The following is a 12,930-nucleotide window of genomic DNA, read 5'->3' as shown; positions in this document are numbered from 1 at the left end:
ATGCCAGCCTTGGTGGACCAATTTGCAAATCCTTTAGCAACCCTTCTGATCTTACCTAAACCAGATGATAAAGTACTCTGGTGACATTTATGTGAAAGGAACGAAATCTAGGCAAAAATCTCTATTAAAGATCACAAATATAGTAATACAAGGCTTCAGAGCCCTGGAACTGTTAAGTGTTAACTATTCATCATGCTGGTGGGTGCCAGTGTAATCAAATGTTAATTCATTGCAGCCTGTGACATCTTCTTAGGATAAAACTGAAAGGAGAATAGGTTCCTTTGATTTTCAGAAGGAAACAAGCAGAAAAGGGTGTCAAAGTTCTCATACCTGAGAACTCATACTTCTCTATTTACTTCTAGCTTTAATTTTTCATTTCTTGAGGTGGATAATTACACGTGTGATACTGTGTGCCATTTGAAGACTGGCATAAGTGCTGTCTCAGAAAGTTTGCAGATTTTTGTTAAACAGTGGAGGCTGCTCTACAGACAAGAACAAAGAGGTGAAATATCAAGATGCGGGCATTGAAGTCAGGGTTTGTATGTTTTCCTTGTTATAATTTAATGTTTTAGTTGCAGACTTGAGGGAAATTCACCAGTCTTCATGGAAAAGAATCACACAGATGAATGTTTGAAGAAGAGAACAAGTTATTCAGGATATATTTTTCTTCAGATCCAGAGTTTCCATTATAGAAAGTGCAGGTTAAAGGCATTATCTAAATCTTTATTGCCTGTTTTGTTTGGTAACATTCAAATTTTTCTTTACTGGCCTAGCATCTTGTTTACTTAGTTTTAACTACAGGATGGTATATCAGTAGTAATGTACACAGTACAGTGGTTTCAGTTTTGTTTCAAATTCAGTGTTTAAGGTTTCTGGTCTTTAAAACATTCAAAGATGCCATAATTTTATTTGGGCTTATTACATCCTTTTCATGTGTCTGCTTGTTTAATACCTGATACATTGAAATCAAGCTGTGCTTGCAAACATCACAGTGGCTTTTCCTTATGAAAGACAACTGTTCCTATATAAGGGGAATTTCATTGGTTTTCCTTACTCTCGTGAAAAACAGTCATAACTATCACACTTTGTGTAAGCAGCTGTCGATGAGCTGAGGGATGTATAAACTGATGGTTTTTCTGAGTAACAGAAGAAAACCACAAAGGAGGGAACTAATTTCCTGTCTGCCAGATCTCTTGCTCCTCAGTGACCTAGTGATGCTGTTTGTGTTTCCCTGGTAATGGTTAACTGTCTGAGTTGTGAAGTGAAAATGAGTACCTGCCTGCTTCTAGTGGAAGCAGAGGCTGTAAGTTGTGGACACTGACTTCAGAGCAGCTCCACTAATGGTATGTTTGGAAGACAGGCACCTGTATTATATTTCTGTGCACTGTTTTCTGTAAAAAATGCAAATTAATTGATTCTCCAAGCACATAAAGCCTATGTACAGTAACTGCAGCTGTTCTCAAGATGAATCATTGCCTGAAATTAGTCTGTCTCTTTGTACTACTTGTAGCTTGTCCTGGAGGATAAAGGGGCTAAGGTATCTTGGCTTTTGTTATTCCCAACTGGAATTGTCAGAGAAGCTTACAACTTCACTTTGTCATTGCAATATTTGAAATAGGAGTAGCAGAAACCATAACAACAGTTTCATTAGCTAAAGAGTTTATATGCAGACCATGAAGATAATTTGTTCTTGATATTCTGGTTGTTAAGGAATATCTAAGTGTCATGCAAATAGTGCATTATCATTGAGAGATCTGGATCTCTTTGTAGATTGTCTGTTTACTTGTGCTAGATCCTGATGTGTGTGCAGTCTGTTCATAAACACAGGAGAAGACCAAGTTCACTACAAAAATGGACCCATTTGGGTCACATTGGCACCCTATCTGCCATTGAAATCACTGTCATTGCTTCAAAGTGCTATTTGAAGTGAGTAAGGGTGTTGGAATTTGACTTATATAAAGGATCTTTCCCAATCACCTGTGCTGTTAATTACATCCTAAATACATAACAAATATAATAATTACTTTGTGGCATGTCAGATACCTAAACTGGGTGTGAATATTAGCAGCCCTTTCAGTCTGTTCTTGGTTTTGCAGGATATTTAGGGCTGAAGAAAGAACTAGAATTCTTCTATTTTGAGGATTAGACTTTAATAAGATAACAATTTATAGCAAGTGTGTAATGCTAAAAATGAAATGGAACTTTGGGCTATTGTCTATAAATGGGTAATTTTTTGTTAGCACTTCAGGTCAGTAAAGCTCTCTGCCAAAAATACCCTTCATGATAAACCAGCTTATAAATACTTTATTGAAACCTCCTCTGTGATAGTAGGGAAGACAACTAAACAAAAGCCTGGTTTGAATCTCTTTGTAGTAATTTATGAAGAGCCCTATCAGATGTGGAAAGCAGGTGGTGGGATAAAGATACTTCTCTGGAAGGAGCTGTGCTGAACGTGCTCGTTCCCAAATTTACTGTGGTCTGATTGAAGGGCTCAGTGTGGCAGATTTCTGGCTTATGGAACACTTGTGCCCAGTAGATGGTACATGCAGTAGGATATATGCCATTCTGCAGGTCTTCCTGCTCCTTGCATCCTTCTTGTACGCTGGCACTTTTCTACCCAGTGTCTGGCTGGCTCACTGTACTCTTGGTGAGCTGTCAGCCTCTTTAATCACACTTGGCTTCAGCTCCTGGAGTGCAGCTCATTCTTTTGTGTCCTTAGTGGTCTCACCTCAGGCCTTTCTGTACTCCAGTTGTGATGCTTGTTCTTGTCTTCCAGTGTCAGTGTCTAGCCAGGTCCCAGACTACTTGTATGCCTTGCTCTTGGTGTCCCTCTGGGTCTCTTCCTCTCTGTCCTGGTTTGCCTCTGTGGCTAATATGTGGGCCTTGGAAGTGGAAGGTTCTTTCCACATCTACTGAAATGAATAGCTGTTTACTTATTTTTGCAGCACCTCTATAAAAGGCCAGCAGTCATACTGATGCCCATCTTGAAAATGTTTCTTTGCAGTGTTAAAAAGGTCTCTGAATGTCACAAAAGACTGCAGCATTTCAGGGAGGGGAGGCATCCTCAGGCTCTGCTATGCACACAAAACAATAAGGTTTGAAATGGTGACATCTGACATATGAGCAGCTGAAAACTTTTGTTCAGATATTAAAATTACAAATAAGAATGGGGTTTCTGAAATTACTTCAGGTCCCACTGGTTTTCTGGTGTGTCTGAATCATTTAAGCCCTTTTTAAAAATATGCTATCAAATCTTGCTATGTAGGTTGTTAAATTACACATTTTTTGCTTGGTGCTATTTCACTCTATTTCTACTGGTGCAGTTGAAAAGAAAGAGAAGAAAAAAAAAAGGAAAGAAAAAAAGACAAAAAATTGAAAGAAAAAATTACACCTATGGCAAAGAGGTAACTGTTCTACAAAGCTAGGAGGAGGACTTAAAAATTAACTAAATCTGATTCTTACAGAACATGTGTCTTTTGAACTTTCAGTACACACTATTACTTGGAAGTAAAAGTTACTAACTGCAACAAGTCTGACAGAAATGAAGTTGTGTTTCTCCTTCATTGTAAGAAATGAAAAGTCTTGTTTAAGTAAGTTCAGTAAGGAAGAAAATGAAAGCAACCTATTCTGCATTGATTTGGCTTTCTTTATCAGGGACCAGGATGTAAAATCTGTAATGGAAAACCTTGGAACAAGGGGATGGTGGCCAGGGAATCCTGTCACTTCTTGACTTTGCTGACAATGATATTTAATTTCACTAATGTTTGTATATTTTTGACTTCTGAAGCAGTTGGAGGCTTTTTGTTATTACTTAGGTCTGAAGCTGCAGCTTTAGTTTTCATATCTTTGTGCAGCTTCTATGTTGAAATAACTGCTTGCTAACATTTGTCACGGAGTTGTCAAGATGATTACTTAGTATCCATAAAACGGTTGAAAAATGCGGTAGAAATTAGGGTGGGTTTTTTTGTTGTTGGTTTTTTGTTTGGTTAGTTGGTTTGGTTTGGTTTTTTTTAACTTTGCTCACATGCACATTAAAAAGTTGGTTATAATACATGATTCCAGGTGTCTACTACGTCAGCTACATATTCCTGGCTGACTGCATTACTTTTAAAAATCCTAAGAGCTTTTATTTGGAATTGGCTGTACGCTAAACGTGACTCAAGTCCCTTCTGTTGTGAGATATTATTAAAGGTGGGATGTACTGCAATATTTCTACATCCTGTGGCCTGAAAGGGCATTTTCATAGGCTTGCTTTAAATCCTAACCTACATTCTTTTTACACTGGGGATTTGCACTTTTAGGTGTAACAGTGTATCAAGTCTTTTTCGAGAAAGAGCTGAAAGAGAGATTAGATGGTTTAAAACAAAGCAGTGAACTGGAAGAGCTGGAGTCTGCTTTAGCTCCATTTCTGACCTCACTATGTGACCTTGGGCAAAAAGTTCAATATCTTTCTGCCTCAGTTAATCACATCAGTTAAATGAGGATAACAGTATGAGCCAAAGAGCACTGTTGCTGTAAGATTTTTGTTTTTATAGACCTCCTGTGAATCTCTGGCACTGAAAAATAGGTATATATGAGGCTTAAAATGTTCATGTTGATTCCCAGAGCTGCATTATCAGCACAATATTTTCATATTGCATCATATAAAGAGTAGTTCAGTGGAAGATGTAAAGGAATATAAAGGCAATTTTTGAGCTTCCAAGTACTTGTTTTCTGGTAATACCTTTCTAGCTATTTCAGTGTGGATTCTCCCTATAGCCTAGTGAGTCCTAATAAGAGTGTTGACAACAAAGTACATAATGTCATTCAAGAGAAGTAAGATATTTTTAATCTAAGTCTTTAACAAAGAAGATTTTAATATAATTGATTATCTGCTCAGATAGTCTGAGTCATGTCTTAAAAATAAAAACTTTCAGATGCAGACTGTTATCAGCTAGAGTAGGAAGCAGACCAATCAATACCAGTTGCAATATCCTGCTGTCTGAGCCAGCAATGGGAAAGACATGATTGTATTGCTTAGATGTTATTTGAGGTCAATCATCTGACTCTGTCCTTTCAGTTTTTAATTTCTGTGTTAGTCTCTGCAGGTCTAATGAAAAAGTATTCTAGACACAGCCAAGGCCTCTTGGTTGGGAGACAGGATAGTTTTTGTCTGTGGAGGTGGATTCTTCCCTCTAGTGCAGCCCCCTTTTTCTGAGCTGGCACTGCTGATTCATAAAGCCCGAGGTATTTGTAGGTTCAGGACTTCTCCTGCCTTGTTCCATGTCACCTGTCTGTGCACAGGCAGGGGATCTAGAAGAAAGGAAGTGCTAAGATAGTTGTGCTCTAATGACCCACAGCTGCAATGTGACTGCAACTAGGAGTTGTCACCACTGTTTTAGACTGTTGGTATGTTGGTGTATGATTTGAAATTTACCTCTGACAGTATTACAATTCTTGTCAGAGACAAGCCTGTGTCTCTGTGGATGCCAAACACACCTGTGGCAGTGAGTTGCTTTCCCTGGTTTAAAATACATGGAGTCTGCTCTGGCTGCACCAGGGACAAAACTGATAATTGTTCTTCCTCTCAAAGCTCTGTGTAGCCCTGGAAGCAGCTGAGAGTCAAGATTACAAGAAGTAATTTTTACAGGCATGAATTCAGTGTTCATAGTAAGTTCTCCTAAAGTCTTTTTTGCTTCTGAATAAGTACTGCAGAAGTCTGGCAGGCCTTGACATCCACCCTAACCCTGCTGCCCTGTTTGCTTTGATCACGTGTGTGTGCTTTGTAGTGGAGGAGCCTTTTGCTTGCAAGTGGCTTGCTTTAGATGTGGCTTCTTGTTGCCACAAGGTTGCTGTCAAATGATGGCTGTTTAGTGTCATGTGGAGCTGGAGCTTGTAGGCTCACTTTGATTCTTGATGGCTTGATTAAAATTTGCTGTTATTAGTGGTGACTGACAGCCTCCATCAGGAGACTAAATATTGGCAGAGCCCTCAAGACCTAACTCTGCTTTAAATCCAGTGTGATTGAGGCATGTTGGCAAAGTTGCAGTTGGAAAAAACATGCTTTTATCTGCCGCTCCTTGTCTGCAGCTCCAGAGCTACTGAACTTAAATGTGTTATCAATGCAACTGTTGCTGCCTAAACACATCCTGGATGTGAGGTCACTGGGCTGGAGTTCAGTGGTCCCAAATTCGAGTAATTTGGTAAAATAATTAATGAAAGATACTGCATTGTCTATTAGCAGGCCTACTGCCACCACAGAGGCATGATACTGGAGAGTCTGCTGCTTAAATTCTCTGGGGAGAAGGTGCTTGTGCCCTCTAGGAGAGGACTGAAATAGATTTGCATCTCATTTCCAGTTGCTGCACTGCCTTTTCCTTATAATTAATTGACTACCAAAGCACCTCTAGCCTATGTAGTAAGGGGTTTTTTGGAGTTTCCTCTGCTACCTGACACTATGGTATTTTAGTATCCCCTGATGACAGGACATGTTTTTAACTGTGATTTCTGGAAATTTGCAGGAAGTTAGCAGTATTTTGTCAAGTATTCTGTATTCCTCCTGGAAAGTAGCATCAGCTTCAGAAGCTTCAGGATTCCCATCTGCATTCCTGCGTTTCCCTTATGTCAATCTGTCTCTGATTTTGAAATGTTTCTTTCAGGGTACCTCTCACCTGGTTCCAGGCTGGAATAACTTGCCCTATTTTAGCAATAGGAGTGAGGCTTAACATGAGCCCAGAGAATAAAGGAAAGCAGGGCTGTGCCACAAAGCATTTACAGCACTGGTTACTGATCTTCCTTGACTTGCTGAGCTACCATGGAGACCTCCTAGTTACTCTCCAGAATGGCTAATGTACTAGGATAAACTGGAGCTGGATGTTTGGGCCTTTCCCTGCAAAGTGTCACAGGGCTAGCTGTTTTGGTAAGGGTTTAAGCTGCACCTAGTGTATTTACTTTTTAAGAAAAATCAACTTTTTTGGTCAAGGACTTGGTACTGTTCAGCTCTGCAGACACATGATGACATTTAATCTGATCTGAAATCACAAAGACTAATTGTATCTGTAGGTAGGTGGGAATGAAGACTGAAAGACTGGCTTAGAAATCATAAAGGCTCCCTTTGCACTCAGACTGAGTGCATCCCAAAGTAGTAGGTGTATATTATTAAAGAAGTGTTTATTTTAAGCAGCTGTGATGAACACAAGATTCTCATATATGCTGTGAATTACATAAATTTGTCTATTCAGCCTTGAAGAGGTAGGTTTTTCTGTCTGTGCAGAGTTTTGGTAATAACTGTCCATCTGCAGGTCTTGTTCTGCAAAATGAATGCTTCCACGTCTTCCTGGTAATGTTCTCTCCAAGCTTTGAATAAATGCCATGCTTCAGGGTGGTGTTCCAGATTTGGTATCTCATACTGATGGCTCGTGTTTTATTTTAAAAGTGACCACACAAAATTTTAGAAGTGCTTACCTAGTTTCTTTTGTCATTTGCTTGGTTTGCGTCTAAATAATACAAAATCAATACATTTCAAATATCGTATCTTCATTGTATTTCTGCTTAGGTATCTTAGATGGATTAAAGGGAAAAGTTTTGATTCCCACTACTGTAGAAAAAGAGGTTGTTCTTGGTTTGAAAGACAGGTGTCTGCTAAGGAAGGCAGGAGCTTCTCTTGAAGTGGAAAATGTAAACCCCCTCCCTCCAAATTATTATCACTTTGAAACTAAGGAGCTCTCAGGCAAAGATATGGGAATAGGAATAACAGTTATTTACTAGGAAAATTAAAATAAAAATACTGTAATACAAAAAACCAAAACACTGACAGGGTCAGAATACAACCTGACACCCCATCAGTCGGGGTGTTGGTAGCAATCCCACTAAATGGTGGCTGCAGTTCTCCTATAGTGGCAGATGTGGTTCTGTTGAAGCACACCCTGTAGAAGGGTGTAGTTTTCCTCCGAAGGTCCAGTGATAATGAAGATAGGCCTCTGGGAATCCAGTGAAAAAAGGCTGCTCTGATGTTCCAAATCTCAGGTTTTAGCTAGGTGAGAAATGCTTGGCTCCTCTGCCTGGGTGGGGCATCTCACAATGGGATGATGTAATTTTATCAGTGGGACTGGGAATTTTGCAGTGGGACTCAATGGCCCATTAACATAAGATATCTCCCTGAACAGAGGATGGGTCATGGAAAAGATAAAAAAACTGCCCCACCTGGTTTTAACAGCTGGCCCATTAACAGAGGATATCCCCCCAGAGTTATGAGGGATGGGTCATGGAAGAGATAAGAATCACTGCTCCATCTGGTTTCCAGAGATGGTGATGGAATACATACTTCTGGTTACATCTTGCATTGCAACCTAAGACAGGGAGGCTTTTAACATAGCAGCTGATGGTGGATACCAGCCTAGTATAGACAAATATACAATGTAATTTTGCACTGTTAGGTTGATCAAAGGCAGGCTGCAGGGTTCTCTCCAGGGCTTCTTTCCCACAGCTGCACTGGATTACAATGTGATTTACCTGGCCTGAGGGAGGGTTTTAATACCAGTTAAAAACAAGAGTATACCCCCTCATGAAAACAGTCTTTATCAGCTATACAAACAGCTGATCATTAGAACTTTCGGGTTGTAGTGTCCTCATGCAGTCAGAGGATGTCTGTCTTTGTTGGTGATTCCCTTTATTTCAATTTTTTTTAGTATTTTTATCTCCCTTCTTTTTCCTTCGGACTGTTATATTTAAGGTTCTGCTGTAGCTGCTGAGGTTTCTGAGAATAGATTAATTAATATATTCAGTCCATAAAGGCAAGGTAAGAGCCTCTCTGAGAATATGATGGCACTGGGTTAATTTCAGTCTATGTGGTTGTTTTCTTTGCTTCCCTTGTGTTCTGTTTGGTTACAGCAGACAGCAAATCACTCTTTTACCTTGAACAGCTATGTTTTTGAATATATAAAATACCAGAAAAGAGATATTCATAACAAAGAAATCCAAAAAACTGCTTATAGCTTCAGTTATTCCTTGGAAAAGGGAGCAGTGTTTCCAAAAGATATCACAAGTTCTGAGGTCACACTGTCTGGGAAAGAAAATTATACTATTACTGCACTAAACAACTATTTTCTCCTTTAGTTTCTTAGCATTCTGGTCACGGTGACCTTGTGTGTTTGTAGAATCTTTGATTTGAATAGATTAAGAATGTTTGCTTACATGCTTGATTTGGGTTTTTGTCAACTGTAGATACCTTGTCCTTCACTAGAATTTGTCCCAGCCTCTGGTTGGAACATGTTGGTTATGCTGTGCTGTTGCAAATAGTTCAAGTTGTAAGGTAATGAAAGTGATATTTCATTTTTAAAAAATTAAGAAAATAATAAAGGTAGAATTTTTAAGAAAATCAAGGTAGAATGTTGTAGAACAGGCTGCAGGAGCTTTTTCTAGAGCTCTGTAAACGGCAGTAAGCAAGAGTCAACACACAAAGCTGCTTGATGAAATTGTACAATAGAGAAAGTTATGACCATGTAGAAAAATGGCAGTAGAACAGTTAACTTCTCCACACAACCATGATGACATTGTGATCGTGAGTATACTGAAGTTGGCTGCAACTGTCCCAGAAGGTTTCATGTTTTTCAGTCAGCAGACTATGAATGGTTAGTCAATTCCTAGAAGTGCATGACTCTTGATGATAAACTGTTACATGAGAGAAATTGGAGTTACTGAGAAGATTATTCTTGGAGGTACTGAAAAACACCTGAAAGACAATGCAGTCATTGGTCACAACTAGCACGACTTTGTGAGAGGAAAGTCCTACTTCTCAAACCTGATTTCTTTTTATGACTCACTCTGTTGATCAAGGGAAGCCAGTTGATGTAATCTTTTTGGATTTGGTTGAGTTTTTGGCACTGTCTCTCTCCTTCTGGACAAGGCGACCAGCATGTAGCTGGATAAATATAATGGGATGGGTGAGCAGCTGGCTCACAGGTCGGACACAAAGGGTTACAGTGAGTGACATCAGAATGGTGGCCTGTCACTTATGAGGCTCTGCAAGGCTTCGTCCTTGGCCCTCTGCTCTTCAACATCTTCATAAATGGATGCAGGGCTGGAAGGGATACTGAACAAGTCTGCAGATACTGCAAAACTGGGAGGAGCTGTTGACACCCTCAAAGGCAGAAGCCCCACAAAGAGACCTTGATAAATGAGAAGGCTAGGCAATCACCAGCTGTATGAAGTTCAACAAGGGAAACTGCTGGATTCTGCACCTGGGATGGAGCAACCCTGGATGTAGAGACAGACTGGGGAATGAGATGCTGGAAAGCAGCACCATGGAAAGGGACATGGGGGTCCTGGTGGATAGGAAGTTGAACCTGAGTCAGCAGTGCCCTGGAGCCAGGAGGGCCAACCCTGTCCTGGGGGCATCAGGCACAGCATCACAGCCAGGCAAGGGAGGGGATTGTCCTGCCCTGCTGTGAGCTGGGGCAGCCTCACCTCCAGTGCTGGGGGCAGCTCTGGGGCCACAATAGAAGATGGAGAAGGGCCTTGAGGGGGAGCCGTGTGAGGAGGGGCTGGGGGCACTTGGTCTGTTCAGCCTGGAGGAGACTGAGGGGAGAGCTCAGTGCAGTTACAGCTTCTTGTGAGGGTGAGAGCAGGGGCACTGATCTCTGCAGTGATCAGTGACAGGAATTGAGGGAGTGGCCTAAAGTTGTGTCAGTGGACATTTAGGTTAAGTATTAGAAAAAAGTTTTCTTCACACAGGGATTGGCTGGGCACTGGAACAGGCTCCCCAGGGAAGTAGTCACAGCATCAAGCCTGGCAGAGTTCAAGAAGCATTTGAGCAATGATTTTGGACACATGGTGTGTCTTGGAGTGTCCTATGCCAGTCTGGGACTTGGATTAACAATCTTTTTTGTACCCTTCCCAGACTGCTTATTCTATCATTCTCTATCTGCAGTTACTTTCTGCTTGAACTACATTAATGAAGGCTTCAAAGTGGATGAAAACAAATACTGTGTCCTAAGCTTTCTCTTCTGTAACAAAAAGAAGTACTCTGGTTTCACATTTATAATGATGATGGGTATTGTTGTTATTACTGTTATTATTCTTCCTTCTCTCATCAACTGCTGACAGCCGTAGCATAGTTGTGAGAAAAACTCCAGCAATAGTTTTCAGTATGTATCACTGGTCTCATTGCCTAGGGACACTGTTAACTAAACAAAAGCATTTTAGAAGCTGGATATAATATTATTAATTCAATTTCTGAGAACTTGCTGAATAATTTGGGGTGCTGCTTGCTGGTCTGTTTAATTCAGGCTGACATTTTCTGTTCTGCTGCAGGGCCACCTGAGCGGAATTTTTATCAGCTTCTTTGCGCGTGGGACTTCACCTGAGTATTCCTAATAAGTTTTTCCTTTCTCTGCTTCAACTGACTTCCCACATCAAAGGACTAGAATGTGGTCAGGGTGGAAGGTGGGTGGGCAGTAGTTCTTCATATTCACATGGCAGTTCTCAAGTTCCCACAGGTGACTGGTATGGTCTGAGTTCGGCAGACTGTGGCTTATCGTCAGAGTGCTACCCAGGAATTACAAGGCATTACATCAAGGAGAGAGAATAGTTGAGGAACTGACCTGAGATTTTAAAGATCTGAGCTGAAAGTTAGACATTGAACTTTTGATTCTTGTGAAATATGTATATTTTTTTGTGCCCCTGGAAAATTACTGTCTCACTGTCTTGGTTTCCCACTCCAGAAAGTAGGGTCCTTTCTGCTATTTTCTGTTCTTTATGTCTCTTCCTGTAAGTTTTCCAGGCCAAGAACTATCTGTTAGTATGTATTAGCTAATACAGGTGGTCCTGAACAGAGCAGAGGAGCTTTTAAAACACAGTTGTAACACAAATAATGGGTGATTCCTTCCATCAGAACAGGGCTGCTCACAACTGTGTGGGAAGATGGCAGCACTGCTGCCTCCAAGGTTGCTCTGGAGAGGCTTTAGGGAAGGGGAAGGTCTCTCCCATGCTAAGAATCAAATGAGAAGGATCTCTGGGGATTTGCAGCATTGAATTTTATCTTTCAATCCATCTCCATCTTCTGTTGAAGTGGATGGTCCAAAATTGGTTCAGCTTGAGAAGTCTCAGTGGAATTTCAAAGCATTTTTTTCTGCTTTGCAAAGTGTAAAGCTCCGATACCTGGACTTCTTCACAAATGTAGAATTTAATCTAAAAAAAATTCAGAGGAAAAGATAATTTGTAATTATTCCGGTTCTTACTAGGGAAAAATGAGCCAAAATATCTGCAGATGAAAAGTAATGTCTTGCAGCTTCATAGTGACTTTTACTGGAGGCTCTTCACATATTTTGCTAATCTGAATTAATACGATTCCAAAATATCTTTTGCAGCCTAGTGTGTTTTTGTCCTTCTTTTGCAGGTGAATTAATAAATGCATAGTATTCTGGGTGCCTTGGGAGGCACTTGAAAAGCATCAATAGGACAATCTCACCTTTAAAACTTAAAGCACTTAATAATGAAATTTACAGTTACACTGCATGTTCTGATGTTTTATGGGGTTAGTTGGTTTTCAGTTGTTAAATGCTTCCTTTTTCCAGCTTGTCAAGTAATGTAAATATCCCTTATTGCACCCCGAAAATGGGACAAGATAATGGGACAAGCTGAATATTTTATCTTTATTGCTGTTTTGTGACCAGCTTGTATTTGGTATCTCAATTATCTTCAAGGTTTCACCATCCAGTCTAATTTACACTTCACTTAGGCGTGTGGCTGCCCAAGTTCAGCATATTGGCAATGGCACACAAACTTTCTGAGCAGGGCACTTATTAGAATCACTTAAACATCAACCAGAAGCACCAAGACCAGTGAAAATACTATCTCAGGCTGGCAAATGTGCCACGCATGCTGCCCACAGCAGAGAACCCCCAGCGAGCTGGTGCAGAACCTTCGGGCTGCCTTGGAGGAGGAGTGGTAAGG

The 12,930-nt window shown here is 40.4% G+C and overlaps 1 protein-coding gene across 1 annotated transcript in view; it reads left to right on the top strand.

Annotated features, from left to right (window-relative positions):
• The window catches only part of NME7 (NME/NM23 family member 7), an 87,032-nt gene that overhangs the window by 53,337 nt on the left and 20,765 nt on the right, over nucleotides 1-12,930 (top strand). The window lies entirely within an intron of this gene.

The sequence above is a fragment of the Oenanthe melanoleuca genome, chromosome 1 (genome assembly GCF_029582105.1).
Source record: "Oenanthe melanoleuca isolate GR-GAL-2019-014 chromosome 1, OMel1.0, whole genome shotgun sequence".
NCBI lineage: Eukaryota > Metazoa > Chordata > Aves > Passeriformes > Muscicapidae > Oenanthe > Oenanthe melanoleuca.
Note: the sequence above shows the minus strand (reverse complement) of the source record. Positions and strands in the feature narration are given on the sequence as shown.